The following is a 17,539-nucleotide window of genomic DNA, read 5'->3' as shown; positions in this document are numbered from 1 at the left end:
CGTATCTGACTCCGTGGGCTTGCCGTAGCGAATGCTGCAGTGGTTGCGATGTGGGGGGAGATAATTAACCGCCTCCCTCTGTGTGACAGTAATGCGTTTGCTCAGTGCCCAGCAGATTCCGTCTCTGCATCTGCCTCCCTAATCACTCTTCCCCAGCTCTTTGCAAACCACACGATGTGTGCAGATTTGGGGAGGGGGGCACAGGGCCCCCAGCAGCGACAGTGCTGGACCTCTCATCTCCCCAGCTGGAGAGGAGAATCTGAGGAGCGTGCTGGCCCCATCCCAGCAGCTCCTGTGCCCATCTCTGGTGGTGGGTGTGGACCCTTGGGTGGAGAGGTATGAGAGGTCATCCAAACAGCAGATGGTAGCAGCAGCACTGTGGGAGTGAGCGGCAGCGGCTCACTGGTGGAATTCACACCCGCTCAGTTCAGGGTGTCTTCAGAGAGGACGTAGGTAGAGCACTTATCACACACTATGCTAACAGTAATTACTGCAAACAAACGCTACTGCAGGATACAAGCCACAGTGATGGATGAAAAAGGTTTTCTCTTGCTTTTTTTTTTTTTTTTGCAAATCTGACCAGCATTAACAGAAACACCCAGGACATGTTGAATGTAGTTCTGCAAACGAGAGCACAAGTTCTTCTAGGCTGTTGTGAATCTGCCACTCGTATCTGTGAAATCTCATGTTGGAGTGTTCCATCATGCCACTGTGTCCGTTATCCTCAGAATCAAATTTTAAAATGTTCACAATCAGTGCATCTGTAATGAATGTTGTTTTTTTTTCTTGTCAGTACATGCTGCTATGCCATTTTAGCTTCACAATTGGCAGAAACAGGTGTCTGTGGAATATATACAATGTTCATATAAACCCTATCAATGTTCATATAAACCCTATCTTTCTGTCATGCTCAAATAGAGGACTCATGTATCTTTGAACTTGCAAAAGATTTTAATTTGTAACAGAATATTAACAAATCTGCCTGTATGTAATTACATACAAAATTATATTTTCTTGACAGTTAATCTCCACGGCAATGATGTTATAACTGAGTGCAAATACAAATGGCATTGATATTACAATTAATTAGTTTAAGAAATTGAATTAACTGAGTGTCCAAAGCCAGAAAGTATATTGGAATACTTTAATTATGTTAATAGACAGACCACTTCTAACCCTTTTTGTACATTTTATCTCACTAAAAAAGGTTATTTAAACGTTCACCTGGAAAAAAAATCTTTAAACATCCATGAAGCCTTAATTGTTTTGTATTAGTACACATGTAAATCTAGGCACTCTTTTCTTTAAGCCTCATGTAGTGTGTATATGACGGATGCTTCTTTTGCTCTAATCCTGAACAGATTGTTGGCAAGCCAGAAAACATCCACAGTGAGATGTCCCATTCTAGATTATAAAACCTGTCCCCTCTTCTTAAAATAGGGACTTTCAAGTGACATGCCAGCTCTTCTGAGCTCTGTCTCACCATCTAAGGGCTGGTTTTGAGAGGTAAAAATTGAAAATGGCCAAATCATCCATCATATCAAAGAGGGGGAGAGCGGGAGACCATAAGAAGGTGTTTGTGTGTGTGTGTGTGTGTGTGTGTATGTGTGTGTGTGAGAGAGGGGAAAGACAGAGATGGTAGGGAGAGGCAGGGGAAGGAAACAGATATCAAGAGGGAGAGGCAGTTTGGCTGAGAGATGACGGTGTTGATGGATGAGGAAGAGGCTCTGGCCTTTTCAGAGTAAGGTGCAGGGCTACTGTCTCCACAGCTACTGGTGCTAAATCAACCTGGACCTCACCCGGCCACACTTACCTGCTGATATTGTCCTGAACACACATTTATGCTCATGTTCTCTTATATGCACAGAATGGCTTAATACAGTAAGTGCCCTTTTCATATATGTTCTGCTGCTTTAAAAATAAAAACAACAGCGAGAAGAAAGCCACCTGATTTTATGCTTGGAAAGTTTGAGAGGACACGTATAGTGTAGTCAAGTATAAGAAGGCCAATGGTCGGACATGAAATTTGTACAAAAGTGTTTTTCAGAAAGATAAATGGTGCATTTATATATAGAAACGTGAAAAAGGCCTTGTTGATTCAACAACTCTCGAATAGTATAAACCAAGCAACTATGGCACAGGCAATATTTCTGAATCAGGTAACCACTTTAGAATAATCCGCAATACTGTCCAGATTCTAGGAAATCTGAGCAATAAGAACCTGCAACCATAGGTCTTAGTTTGCTTTGAAAGGTGCAGGGAGCAAGAATGTAGACCAGGTCTGGTATTCAATTCAATCGCCCCTCAAATCCACATTCCTTTTTAAATATCAAATCAAATTAACTGGTAAGAAATCAGCAGTGGGATTGAACAGAAGACATTTGTCAAGAAAGATTTGTCAAGCCTATCAGCATAGAACAATTGCAAGAAGTATCAGCACTATGGTTTAAATATTTGTAATATACAGTTTTACTTTTATTCAAAAATAATTGTTTCTTTGGAATATTCATTTTGTCAGAAACGTCATATGACCTTCAGCGAGGCTGTTTTGAGCCTGGAACTCATGCACAATGACACTGGCCACATGTCATAATAGAGGCGTGACACTGGCCACATGTCATAATAGAGGCGTGGGATGACCAAATATACATGTTTGCACATGGTCTCAGTGCCATTTTCACACACTGTTTGGACAGGTATCTGCAGCAAGCTGTTCTATACATTATTTGCAGAGTACACGTTCACAAAGTGCCGAGGGAAAATCAACCACTTCACAAACTGGTATGGACATGTCCACTCTGTAACCAGCATTAATTAATAATGTCACCAGCATAAATGTGTCTTTGCCTGTCATTTTTTGTCCATTCAATATACAGACATTCACAAACATGTTGCACATAATCAGGACATGTTCTTGTGCAGATAGAGAATCTTAAATCACTGCACTGCTCTGAAACCTAAAAGTGGAATATGGGTACAAGAGGGGCACTGATTTCACAGATGTAACTGGGTCCTGCTTATGTAATGACTGGGTAATGACTGAGAGGCAAAATGATGAACTTGAAAATCCACCCTGAAACTTTTCACAGTACAGTTTCACAGACTCAGTATGGTGCTTGGCTAATAGCAAGAAAATTCATATATTTGTTTAGCTGAAACAATCAGTGTATTCTCATTTCAGGTTACATTGAACAGAGAGACATTTCAAACAGAAGGCGTGGAATACAACAATGAAGCCCCTGCAATGGACACTAATGTTAATTATGACTGAGGGAACAAAATGACAATAATAATAAGAAGGCAAACAGAGACTTATCTTCTTGTTCACTGATAATGATTGTGGATCGGTTGGTTTAAAGGTTCACACCAGGTGTGGTGTGGCTGAGGAATGTGTGGACCTGTAACACAACTCTCTGCACCTGATATATAAACTGTTCTCTGGGGGAACACAATATTATAGATTAAGCAGTCAAGCAGTTCTTCACTGCTTCACTGGCTTATAGCATTGCTGTAATATATATATATATATATATATATATATATATATATATATATATATATATATATATATATATATATATATGTACACTAAGTTTCTAGAGAAGCAAGATGTTTCAGACAGAGGGCCTCCATTAGTTGTGCAAGCAAAGTGCTTATTATGCTTAGAGATATTGAGATACTTAGAGGTCTTTTTATCTTTTAAAATTTTAGAGATAGTAAAAATTGTAGCAAAGTGCACAAAGTTTCCAGAGAAACAGGGCATTTCAGACAGAGGTCCTTCATCAGCTGTGCAAGCAAAGGGCTTCACAACTGATGAATGACCTATTTCCAAAGTTGTGTACTTCAATACAATTTCTGAGCATTAAGGACACCATTCATCTTGACCAAACCCCCGAGTCATCCCAACGCCCCTCAACTGTTGACCCTCCTCCGTGCTCGACTGTTGCCTGCTGTGATGCTGAGACCAGTACGGCATCACCACCAACCTACCTGGTATTCCACCAGCCTACTAGGTGAGAGAGTGAATACTTACCTGATTAGGGGATTATCCTGTCAAGACGTTGGATTTGATTATGCATAGACTGATGATGACTTGTGACTAAATTAATTGGTGTGGAGGTACTTGTTTGTTTTATAGAGTACACGCCGCGCCTGGGAGAACTCGGGTTGGCCCACCCTGACGAGCGGCCTTTTACCCGGAATTCGATATGGGAATTTTGGGTATAAAAGGGGGCTGGTAAAAGGGGGAGGGGTCAAGAAAAGTGCACTTGGATTGAGGACTTGTTTGAAACTCCCAGAGACCTGAAAAATAAAACTGCGAAGTTTGAGTATTACTGACCGTCTCCAGTCTTCCTTTGTAAAATTGCCTAAACCCACGAGGCTACACTACCACACCTGCGGACACTCAGTTTGCTTTCTGTTACAGCCAAATATTTAAAATGTTGACTCAACACTCCAGATCACCTGGTGCCATTTTGACCCACTACAGCACCAATGTTTTCATGCATATATTAAATACGTTGCTTTTTTTCCACACCAAATATGTGGCTTTTTGGCTGCAATCCTTCCATGCTGCCAGTTCAGAGCTGATGGCACTGCTGAATATGGTCTGATGTCGAAGTGACATAGCTATGATGTGCATTTCATCTGCGACACTAAGCACATCGTGAAACCCCAGTCTGCTTTGAACTCTGCCTGGCTGAGACCTTACTCATGCAGTGTAGCTATCTTGTGTCTTGTTGCTGTGCTCAGACGTGCCATGTTGCATGGCCTGTATCATGAAGAGGTTGCTGGTGAACTTGTAGAAGCAGAGTTTGACTGTTCCTCACCAGTGATGTCAGTAACGCGTTACTTAGTAACGCGTTACTCTAATCTTACCACTTTTTTCGGTAACGAGTAATATAACGCGCTACTATTTCCAGTCCAGTAATCAGATTAAAGTTACTTATCCAAATAACTGTGCGTTACTATTTATATTTTCCCTAGTAAAATATAGTTTTGCTTTCTTCTTGGCTCAGTTCTGCTTTTGCGTCTGACCGTAGCGCTCAACTCCGCACGCTGCGCGTGACCCTGTGAGAGCGCGAGCACGTTTTACATGTCATTCTTTGCTGTGTCCTCCCGTAACGATATGTGGTAGTATAAAGAAACACACCTCAAAAACAGGGGAAGGAACATTTACCTGAAGAATTTTAATGTTGCACTGTGTTCCACGTTTGAAAAGTGCTGGACTTTTGACTAACGTCGCCAACTTTAAAATGCTTGAAATTGTAATGGTATTTCGTTTCACAAGCTGTCTGACTGAACTGGGGTGGGTTTCCCGAAACGTTCGTAGCTTCATACGAGGTTACGAAGTACTTGGCGCTACGAACGTTTCGGGAAACCCACCCCAGTTCACTTGTATTACGTTTACAAATAAATTTACAAATAATACCGCGCAGCTACACAAACGTAATGTCAGGAGATACTGTAGCGACTCCTACTCCTCACGGCGAGTCTTGCCCTTTAAGAGACACTGGGGGGCGGAGCCTGCGCGCACCAGGGTTGCGTTATCAATAAAGTTTCCCTCCTCGGGATTTTTGGATTAAGCAGTTTCTGCCTTGGTTACCGAACCTGCTTCAATACATTGTTACTGTTAAAAATGCACTTCCAATAAAGTGAGTATTGGAAAAATTTATTTTGCTGCTGAATGTAACTACTAAAGTAACTTGTAATCTAACGTAGTTACTTTTAAAATCAAGTAATATGTAACGTAACTAAGTTACTTTTAAAAGGAGTAATCAGTAATCGGATTACTTTCTCAAGGTAACTTAGCCATCACTGTTCCTCACCCAGTTTTAAGCCTCCTATACAGATGTTTCTCTTTCAGTTAATGACCTAAACCTAAATAAGAAAATGATTATCATTATCATTTGTTTGGTATAATTGTTTAATCATACACCTGATTAAAATCCTGCCTAATCTCTGATTTTGAAACACTTCTTATTAAAACATCTTTTTCTGAAACCATTTTCAAGTATTAAAACCAATGAAATATAAAATTCAATGAAATCATTTTTTCTCCAGTAAAGTACAAGTATATGTGAAAGGAAATGCAATTTTGCTTGTTTCTATGTTTGTGTGTGTATGTGTGTCTCATGAATGTAACATCCTGCAAAGCTTATTGACGTTCCAGTGTGATGAAGGTTTTAACGGAGTATGAATGAGTGTGAAGAAGGTTTTAACGGAGTATGAATGTGTGTGTAATTGGCAGGACTGGCTGAGGCATCATTTGCTCAGGGAGATTGACATTTATTAAATTTCAGCAGCACTCTGGACCTCGTGCTTCTCTTGAGCAATGAACAGTGGGAAGCTGAGAACAAAGCAAAGCCAATAAATTAGATGTTAACAAGATGAACACTGTGAGAAAACCAATAAGAGAACTCAAAATGCTCAATAAAAACCAATGAAATCTCTCTGGGGTTTTGTTGTTATTGTTATCAACAAACATTTCCTGCTGACCAAGAACATTTGTATTTATATTTGGAAAGTTTAATATTCATGCGGCTTCATACAACATTTTTCTTGTTTAATCAGAAAAAGAAAAATATACAGTGTGGTCACTGATCCATGAATTCATTTTCAGGAACAATTTTCTTATAACTTACGTGTCCCAAACTGAAGATGGTTTTCAATTATTTTTAAATTAGAAACTAACAAGGCCTAATTGTTGTTTTAGTGTTTTGAGCACATTTCTCTTATTTCATATTTACCTGTGTTAGATTTAGAAAGTATGCTATTACAGGAAGAAAATAAATTGTTCACTAATTTGCTCTTTTTGATAATTGTGAATGCTGGAATTTTAAGTAGGCATTGAAAGTTTCAAATCAAGGATTCATCCCTACCAGTCATTCCTTAGTACATAAAAATGAATGTTACACAATAACAAATAAGGGCAACTAATGTCTGTTTGTCTCAAACTGAAGACACAAATGTGTATAAAAGATTACCAATCTCACTGCTGAGAACAGACATTCAAATTAGGACAATGATTATTCATGCAATTGTGTGCTCTAATGAGCAAACTGAAATGGCTCGTCAGTGTCCACCAACATGCACTCTTTTGTGCGCTAACCGTATTTGCCCATTTGTTTTTGACCCATTTGTGAATGGCATGTTTGCAGAGACTGGCATGCAGTTAGACACTTCCTCGCCCTCCGCTCTGGAGAGGGAGCAGGCGTGTAGCAGGCAGAAGAGCTTCTCTTGAGTATTCAGTTGGGGTAGTTGTTCTGAAAGTCACTTCATGCAATATTTCACTATCATAGTTTAAAGGATTTGGTACAGAAACGGAAGACAATTGTCACTTGGTGAGCACCCAAACTGCTGTATACGCTAGAACATACAGACCCTAAGAGCTGATCGAAGGTTCCCTTTACTGTATAATGAAACAAAGTGAACGTGTTTCAGACGGCACACTCAGTGGAGCAGCAGGTTCAGTCTGGTTGGCAGAGACGAGGGTGGATAGGACAGAAGGTCCAGCTTCTCCTGCGCGTTTAACCTGAACCGACTGGCATCAAACGCCTCAGTGCTAAATCAGCACTGAGGAAAGGCATGCTTATGAGACACACGAAAGCTTAACAGCACTGTGTAATTAATAGTTAGGTTATATGTAATGAATACAGTGTTAATTAAGGTATATGTAATGAATACAGTGTTAATTGATAGTTATATGTAATGAATAGTGTTAATTAATAGTTATGTGTAATTAATACAGTGTTTCAGTGCTGCCTGTGTCCAGTCAAGTCAGTGACTAATAACGTTAGCAAACTCTTTCATAACGAGAAGATCGCCTCACCAACAAGAGTTTGACTCCACTCGCTAGTTAAACGTAAACCACATGCTGGTATCACCTGGTACAACACTGATTTATAGCCTTGAACAATTGATTATTTGTGCTGGTGATCACAGAAGTGATCATTGTGACATGCCCAGCCCTTAATCACGCTCATCTGAGACCACAGGCATGCACAGCAGTGTGGGTCCATAAGAACAACACTTCATACACTTGGATCTGGACTACAGGTCCTCATTTGGCTATATAGGTCTCACGGAACAACATTTGCAGACACACAGATGCAGACCAATGTCACGTTTCTTTTGTAAAACATCTTAAGAAGTCCACATGTGAACGACCAGCCAGCCAGCATGCTCTCATGAGTCGTGAGGGTGTCAAACGATCAGACAGCACCCGCTCCCTTTAGGTCAGAGCAGGAGTTCAGCACACAGCTCTTCTCCTCCGAGGACCTCGTCATCCAGGACTCAGGGAATATGTTCTCAACAAAGTACTGATGAGTGATAGGAGGCAGGAGGCATGGACGAAGCAGAACGATGTTTATTGAAGTCAAAGCCATAATCATTACCCATAGTGCAGTGCAAGGTCGAGAAGCCAAAACACAAGTGAAGTGCTACATTCATTTTATCAGAGCAGCGAAAAGCTTGTACAGTTTTTAATTTAAGATTTTCATTTAATAAAGGTGGTCCAGATAAACATAAAGGAAGACAAACTTAAAAGTCCAACTAAATTGCTCCTGTGAACACTGAACTGACCTCACCAACAGAATATATGCAAAAAATGTAAGAGAGGAAAAAACATTATAAAAATAAATCAACATAGTGTGGAATAGATTCAGAACATGAGGCTGTGTAGATTGACATCTACAATGTAAAAGAGTGATCCTAAATCTACAAGGGAAATAAAGAGTGATCCTAAATCAAGGGAATAATGATTTTTTTTTTCCCTATGTGTGGTTGCCCAAAGGAGTCTGACAGTAATGTGGGACCATGGTAGCATCACTGTGTGTACCACCTGCATTTGAGTAGCAACCTCCAGTGAAGAAATGGAGTGTTATAGATTTGTAGTGCAAATTTTTGAAAACACCATTGCTTAACCAGGCAGCCAGAATGTGAACATGGCTGTGAACTGGTTTGCTGTAACTGGCTCAATCTGCTTTGTGGGAGCATGTAAAAATTAATTCTATGGTATTGCACCCTTGAATGCTGTTAAGAGAAACTTTTAATTGGTTAATATTCAGCAGTGATTTTTGCTGTTTAGTAGGGGTGTCCTGCAATAGTCACTGATTCGACTATAGTCGACTATACCCCCTAGTGGACTATGAACATCATAGTCGAATGTACCATTCTAACTGCATGGGGGTGCCCAAGGATGCTGCTAAGCATTAGTTGTTACATGAAATGTCTTTGTTTTCGTTATATATAGCCTTTTGTCAAATAAAATCATCATAATTTCTGTTAATAAATATTTTAAAATGATGTGTGCGCATTAACAATAGGCATCTCCCTTACTACACATTAATAAATCACATCCTGCAGTTGCACAATCCAAACGAGCGGAGCTGAACACGCTACAGAATACGCGCAGCATCTGCCGAGATTATAATGCAGGGTTGCCAACTCTCACGCATTTGACCGTTTTCACACGCTCTCACGCTACACTTCCGATATCTCACGCCGAAAAAAAAATCCAGTTTATTTACCTCTGATCCACATATATGTTTCAATGAGTTACTATCGCTCTGGCGCCATCCACCGGCGATCGATAGATCACAATATAACACTTAATTTGTGTCAATTTTACGTTCGGGATCCCGTTTAAGGTGCTCTAAATAAAAAAAATAAAAAATAAAACCCGATTCAACTATTAGTCGACTAAAGGGAAAAGCTGACAAATCAGATTCGACTATGAAAATCCTTAGTTGAATACACCCCTACTGTTTAGTGTGGCTTGAATGGTGATTTAATGCTACAGACTGTTAGTTCACTTCCTAATCAGGGTGTCTACAGGTTTGACCAAGGGAAAATTAAGACATTTTAAGACTTTTTAATACCGTTTTCCAAATAAAATTAAGACCAACTCGCAAGATCATACACATTAAAATAAAGCACAAAAACCAACTGATTACATTAATTAATCTAGCTGCTTGAAAACTTCAAATGTTAATGCACAAGACGGACAATACAAGACACAAACATTACATTTTTTTCACTGTACAGTATACACAATGAAACTTTATACAAAACAAAATTCAAACACTGACAACAGCATCATACCATACACACACACACACACACACACACACACACACACACAAGGCCATTTTCCTGTTTTTCTGATCCACACTCCAGCTCACGCTCAACCCCTTTCAGTTCTGCTACTTTTTCTCTGAAACTCTTTCTAAGGATGTTTGATTTTGTGATCACTTTGGCCATCAGGGTTCCTGCTTTCCCTTCGGCTTGTTCAGCAAATAAATTATTATTATAACTGGTTTATACTTAACCTTGAAAGTGACGTACAAATGATTTAATTCCATCTTGTTAAGGTGTATGAACCCTGCAAACATGCCTTGGTTAATTGCGCTGAAGCGCGGCGCGCGCCAAGTTTTTACAAATTTCGAGAGGTGTACGACAGCGCGCGAGCCGCTCGTCAGCCGCTGCGTCGAAAATGACGTAATCGCGGTGGTTTCGCCCATGCGTGAGCGGCTTGCAATTAACCAAGTCATGTTTGCAGGATTCATACACCGTAACAAGATGGAATTAAATCATTTGTACGTCACTTTCAAGGTCCATTTCTATATATCCCAGCACATTAAACTTAAATAAGTAAAATATTTATACATATACTCGAAATGATTCGAAATAATTCGCTTTTTTATCACATTATTTAATGGTTGTTTATTTTCAAAACGCCCAATCTTAACGTCTTCACGTTCTCTCATGTTTCGTCCTGGAATTATAAGAGGCTCGTATTTGTTAACGTAAAGAGAACTGTTCAGTCAGACAGATATTTGTTGTGAAATGAAGCAGTTACAATTTCAAGCATTTTCAAGTACTTTAGCCTAAATTTCAGCACTTGTCAAACTTGGAACACAAAGTAACATTAAATTGGTCAGGTAAATGTTCCTTCCCCTGTTTTTGAGGAGTGTTTCTTTATACTAACACATATATCGTTTCGGACAACACTGCAACGGTCCCGCCATTCGCGGAGGTTCACGCGCTACGGTCACTCGCGAAAGTATAAACCAGACTTGAAGGCGGCATCAGGGAACATGGTTTTAAACAATGAGTCAATTCCTTCGTTGGATCTGTATGACTGGTGACTCTTAACTGTTTTTAGCGCCCATATTACCTAAGCCTTCAAAGTATTGGTAGAGCCGCATAGCCTACAGCGTGAATGCGACGTTGAGCAGAGCTCGACTGAATGGTTCTCTTGTTGGGCAAAACGTAGATATTGCAGGCTGCTGCTGATGAGCCTCGCTGGTATCTGTGACAGCTCTGAGCCACCAAGAATATGTCATATCTCTCCGAACAGACGTTAACGTACATACAGCCCGCATGAAATTATGATCCCGCCAGTCCAACAACTACCGGTGCTCGTTAAGCCCGAAATACTTGCGAGCAATATTTAAGTTCCGCAAATTTAAGACATTGTGGTTGAAAATTTAAGACAAAATAAGACTTTTCAAGGCCTTATTTGACAAAAATGAAATTTAATACCATTTAAGACTTTTTAAGGACCCGCGGCCACCCTGCTAATAGACCTCATACTCTAAGTTGAGTTCAGTTTTACACACAGGCATATTTGAGCTACGTGTGTCATCTGTAATTTCAGATGACATTAAACTCCTATGCACATGCAATTTCTCTGCACCATTCCATTAGCATTGCATATCTCCAAGGGGATTACACACTTCATATCCTCAGCAATGTTTACACTGACCATACTTGATGGGCTACTTGACGGAAATATTGATTACCTTTCAGGTGGCCCCTATTAGCTAACTGAGCAGCTTGAAACTCGACCTGTGACTGAAACTCCTGATTCTTCTGTTCAGTTGCTGTTACATTTTTTTTTCTGCTTACTTGGGCTTTGACCTGTGGGTCATCGTCTATCACAAATGTGAGTGGTGGCACAAGCCCTCACACAACAGCCTAAGCCAACCCAGCCCACGTTGATGGACTGTGGATGGACCTTCAAAGTCGATGGGAGGCTTGGAAGCAGCATTAGCATTAGCCTGACAGGCTGGTGGGGGCAGTGCTCCACCCCCCTGCTGAGGAGCCGGTCTGCTGTTGGCAAACATGTAATCTTCATCATCTTTGTCCTCCAGTACGGATGCTGTGTGATTTTGAGGCTCTACATTATGTCAGTGAGTAGCCCAGGGGAATCTCACATTATTATAGCATTTCTCTAAGGTTTTGCTTTAAAGAAATTGACTTCAGAGGCTGGCTATCTGCTTAGTGAATCCATCACTTTGCCTTGCCCAGGTTCCTCTTTCATATGCAAAACTGTCTATTTGCAGACACATTCTGCTCATTTCCTCAGAGCGGATGCTCTCTGGTTTGTGCGTGTTCTCCAGTGCAGTGTCAGACTCCTCTAGGGTGTTTAAAAGTCTTATGGTGCATTAACTAGTGGATAAAAGTTTATGGAACTTAGGCCTGTTCAACAGAAAGTTTAGTCCCACTGTTGGGGTCACACACCTGTGTAAGGTGTACACATTGCTAGCGTCTGGGTGGAGTCCCTTGAGATGTATACAACTCTATGTACCTTTACACTGATATCCCAGGCTTAATGAAGATCTCCTCCCCTGCACTAGGGGACAACTTTACAAATGTCTGCATGTCTCTGTGGGTATTCTGGCCTATTCTACAAATGTCTCTAAGTGGGGCACTTACGGCTGCCCTTATGCTGAAAAATAAGGTGAATTTGCACTTGTTAAGAGACGAAACCCAATTTTCGCTACCCAATTGAGTAGTGAACAACAATCTGTGTTATTTCCAGGAGTTAGAAACAACATTGCCAAAGGACACGGAAAACTACAGGCTGAAGAGTTCATACTGAGCTAGCATCAAATCAAGTTGCAGGAGGCAACGGTTTCTGTGTGCTGAAAAGCCCTACATTAATTAATTACATGAATTGGCATGTAATCATGCCAAAGTCATTCATTTTTGTAGGGGGTTTATTATGTTTACTTAGTATGATTTGATAAATGTATCCATATCAACTGACCATTTGTGCTAGCATAGTGCAAAAGAGTTCATGGCAGCATGAGAGAGTTCATGGCAGCATGAGAGAGTTCATGGCAGCATGACCGCGCTCATCTCTGCGAGACCACAGATGTGCACAGTAATGGAGGCAGATGAGAACAAGACTTGTACAAGAATTCGGCTCTCAGTTGAAATCTCAGTCCATAAAGCTTACATAACAAACTTTTATATGAGATGCAGCATGAGAGAGTGAATTGCATTTTGCCGAACAACCGTTTCTGCATTTCTTCATATCTTTTTAGGTTTGTATTATGACATCCCGATTTAAAATATCTATTTTTAAATAGTTAAATTAGCAAACAATGAATAGTTCTTCATTTTTTTCCTATTACCACTTATTTATAAGTTGGTCCGGTAAATAATTGAAACACACCTTAATGATCATTAGTAGGGAGAGAATAAAAGTCAAATATTTCACCCTGGCAGTCCGAGACAAGACATTTTTTAATGGATTCTTATTAGAAATAAATTATTTCTTTACATCCAGCCGTCCGATGTTTTCATAACAGTGCTCAAAAGCATCGCTCCATCGTGCTCCTGTTCTCACAGCAGTGTGTGGAGGAAATGAAAGAGATTGAATCAGCTTCACCCCTGGATCACTGGGGACGCTTCTAAGGCCTTCACCCATCCTCCAATATGTTGTCTGTTTTCTTTGATTCCTCCGCTTTGAAATATGTCCAGATAGATGTAAACAAAACTTTCACCTGAAAGCTTGATCTACTGTTACATGTGCTCACATGGGTGTTTAGTGCATTCACACTAAATGCAGGTTTTACTTTTAATTCAATCTTTCCACTGCTGGCAAGGAAAACTATAATTGTTTCATAGAAGTGCCGTGGAATTGTAGTCCTGTGACTGGAAACATACGAATGTAGTGGATGAGCACATGGGCTGTGTGGGGTACAGTATGTGTGCTGACTGGCGGAAGCAGATGGTGAGAGGGGAGGGCAGGGAACAGTTCGTCCTAATTAACCTTTCTTTTTAGAGGAGTCATTAATGTCAGCGGAGCGATGTCACCAGAGATTGAGAGCAGGAAACCAGAGCAGCCAAGGTTGAGAGTAACAGCACAGAGATATACTGTGGGGAAATGGAGAGAGAGAGCGAGAGAGGCGGATAGAGAGCGGGAGAGAGAGAGAAGCCTCCAATGGCTTGGCATGACAGATGAAACGGCAGCGTCGAGGTCAATGTAGCTGTCACAACGGCAGTCATTCAGAGTGCGAGTCAGTGTTATTGGCGTCAGTGTGTAGCCCACAGTAATAGCCCAGCAGTATGGATGAAGAGAGGCCCAGGAGTTCACATCCCTGCTGAAACTGACCTGACTCACTGTGATCTTTCAGAAGGATCTGTTAGATGCAATCACATATTAGAGGAATGAAAATATTAAGCAACATCTAGAAGATGATGTCATATGAATTATCTTTTTTCCATTTCTAGATTACACTAAAAGTTACCCAGTAACATGTTTCATTTCAGGGGGCTTAACTTGAGTGCAGTTTAATGTTGATAAATGCCTTATGTGTGAATTAGTGTTACATTAAATTGTGGCTTAATTTATAATAATATTAATCATTAACTTTGAGTTAAAAGCAAAAATCTATTTTAAATCACTGTGAAAAATCAGTTTGTCTGAAGAACCAAAGGCTAAAGGTAGCCAAGAAAAAACTAAGAACTGATCTGAGAGCAGTGTTAAAAGGCAACCTTTTCCTGCCTCCTCACATTTGTTATTCACAGAACATGATGAATGAAGCTGCTGCACCCTTCTCCGGCGTTAGGAAACACCCCCTGTCACTCATACGTCATGAACATCATTACACCCCTCCTTAGTCCTGCCTGAACACCTGTAAAAACAGGTGCAGCACTGCAACCTTCTGCAAGCGGAAACAGGGAGGGAGGAAGAATACTGAGGTGTGTATCCTTTCCCTCCATTATTCACATCTTCATATTGTTTAATGGTTTAATAAATATTCAGTAGGTTTTCACATATTAAACACCCTACAAGTCATGGCATATTTTCCCACTCAACATTCTTACATTTGCGTAGATTTCTGAATTTCATGATGAGTTGTATATGTTTTATTCCTTTTTAAGTAGGCAAAAATCTCAGAGTAAACGTCTTCTTACATGTCCTACTTACCATAACTGCTGCGCACGTGTGTTGCTCCCTTTCAATAAGTGAAAAAAGTGCTATCTATCCATCCATCCATCCATCCATCCCTCCCTCCCTCCCTCCCTGTGGATAGAAGCTTGTGCGCAATGTGAAGTCATAAACCACACATTGTCAAATCATGAGGAATGGGAGTGAGTGTGGATCAGAGGAAACGTCTGGAGGATCTTGTGTGGATGCCCGACTATCAGGTGTGTACCCGTGCACAAAGCCAATGGCCTAAACATGCAGTAGAATTGTGGTGCGAGGAGATAAAGAGAAGACTTCTGTAGGCTCCCTAAGGTCAGCAGACTGTCTCTGATGTTTGAATATTAACCGAGTTGGGTTCAGAGACAAGGGAAGGCTGTGAAGGAGAACAGCGTGAACGTCTGGCTACACTGTCAGAGGCAACATGAACGTTCTGCACTGAGGTAATGTGCAGGTAGGCTCATGCACTTCCTACTATTAGTGTTTTTTCATTTAACATTAAAAACAGTACTTTGTTGTTAGTGTGGATAAGAGATTGAATCCTAAATGTGGCAAACACATTGTGAATATTCTGAGCTCTTTCGCAATATGAGTAAAAACACATGAATGGACACGCCTGTAGTACTTCCACTATCAGACCCTCCAGAAACTCGCGATGTTGCGATTTGCAACTTCAACGCAACTTCAAGCAAACCCCGCGAATTCAGGGGGGTGTTGCAACTTCAGCCAATCACCACAACTTTCCCACAAATTTGACCAATCACTGATGTCGTCTTGATGTGACGTCGACAAACTCCCGCCTTACTTCCGTATATACGTTCAAGAGGAGGAGACTGAAAGCAGCATGAGCGACGAAAATAACGGCAAAAAGATCGGGAAAAGCAGTATCCCGGTACACTACATGAAAGCGAAATAAACAGTTTTTTTTCGCGGGCCGGATCCGGATTGATTATCTATGGCCCCCTGGATGATATTTAAATACTATTAGAACCGGCCCACAGGCCACAGCCGCCCGATTGTGTTTTGCAAGCACAAACACTACATTCCCCACAATGCAACGGTAGCCCGCGAAGTCACTGCGGCGCACAAGCGGCGAGGGTCCGCGCGGCGAAGATGACGTAATCGCACTGGCTCTGCCCGTGTGCGAGGGCGTCGCACGCTGTCGATTCGCAAGGTCGTGCACCTCTCGAATTTTGTAACTGCGCACACCAGTTAAACTTAATTAAGTTAAATATTTATACATATAGTCTAAATGATTCCTTCAATGATTGCTTGAAGTGTTAAAACCATGGGTTTTATAAGAAGCATAATACCCATAAATAAATAAATCAGGGTTGCCATCGATCTCGATATAATACTTAATTTGTGTCCATTTTACAGGCCGCCCGCTAACAACTTACGTTCGCTAACCCCCCCCCCCCCCCCCGTCAACAATTAACGTTCGCCACCCCCTCCAGGTTCAAATCTCACTCCAAGCGATCTTGAAAAGTTGGCAACCCTGAATAAATAGGTAAATAGATCATTAAAATGGACTACTAAATAGAGGAAAACATACAACATTTACTCCCTATTGCAAAGTACTCACAAAAAAGCAAAAACACACTGCAACTTCCATCGCAAAAAAAATCTGTACGTACAATGTTTAATTTATGAATGATCTAGAAATACACTCTTTTAGCTCTATGTGCCCTTTGTTTTGTTTGTTTATTTATTTATTTTCTACAGGTGACAGTTAAGTGGTTTAGTAATACAAATGAACAATGACAGTGTAATGACTCTAAAGTATGAATGCAAAGAGCATTTAGCAAAAAGAAGAAAAAGTGCCATAAAAACTCTAATAAAGCTAATAAAGGTATTACAGCTCCGCAACCACATCTTCTGCTTAAGTGCCTCCTTGGCGGGTGAAGCCTTCAGTGAATTACAATAAAATTTGGTATCCGTGTGTGTGTGTGTGTCTGTGTTTTTTTATTATTATTTAATTGTTGTAGTTGTTGGGTACTTTTCAAAATTATCTCACATATATTTTAATATTTCATAAAGCTCATGTGTAATTGGTGTAATGAGGCAGGTGTGGTGTGAGACGGAGGCAGACACACCTGCTGAGTTCAGCGGTTACTAGAGCAGCTATCAACATTAACCACATGACACAACTGAACTGAAGACGGACAGCACCTGCACGACGAGGCATGATGGCCTAAACAGACAACGACATGAAACCAGGAAATATTACTACGGGACTCTGAAGAATAAACAGGACATACCCGAACACACTTACTAAAATACACTGAGTATATACTGTACACTGACACTTAG

General features: G+C 40.7%; 1 protein-coding gene across 1 annotated transcript in view; it reads right to left on the bottom strand.

Moving 5' to 3' along the window:
• Nucleotides 1–17,336, bottom strand: part of lrrc4ca (leucine rich repeat containing 4C, genome duplicate a) — a 196,083-nt gene extending 178,747 nt beyond the window's left edge. The window contains exon 1 of the mRNA XM_076991759.1: nt 17,323–17,336. The gene's annotated coding sequence lies outside the window, so the exon portion shown is untranslated. The remainder of the gene's footprint in view (nt 1–17,322) is intronic.
• Between the last annotated feature and the right edge of the window lie 203 nt (nt 17,337–17,539).

The sequence above is a fragment of the Brachyhypopomus gauderio genome, unplaced genomic scaffold (genome assembly GCF_052324685.1).
Source record: "Brachyhypopomus gauderio isolate BG-103 unplaced genomic scaffold, BGAUD_0.2 sc85, whole genome shotgun sequence".
NCBI lineage: Eukaryota > Metazoa > Chordata > Actinopteri > Gymnotiformes > Hypopomidae > Brachyhypopomus > Brachyhypopomus gauderio.
The sequence above is the reverse complement of the archived record's forward strand: the minus strand, read 5'-3'. Positions and strand labels throughout refer to the sequence as shown.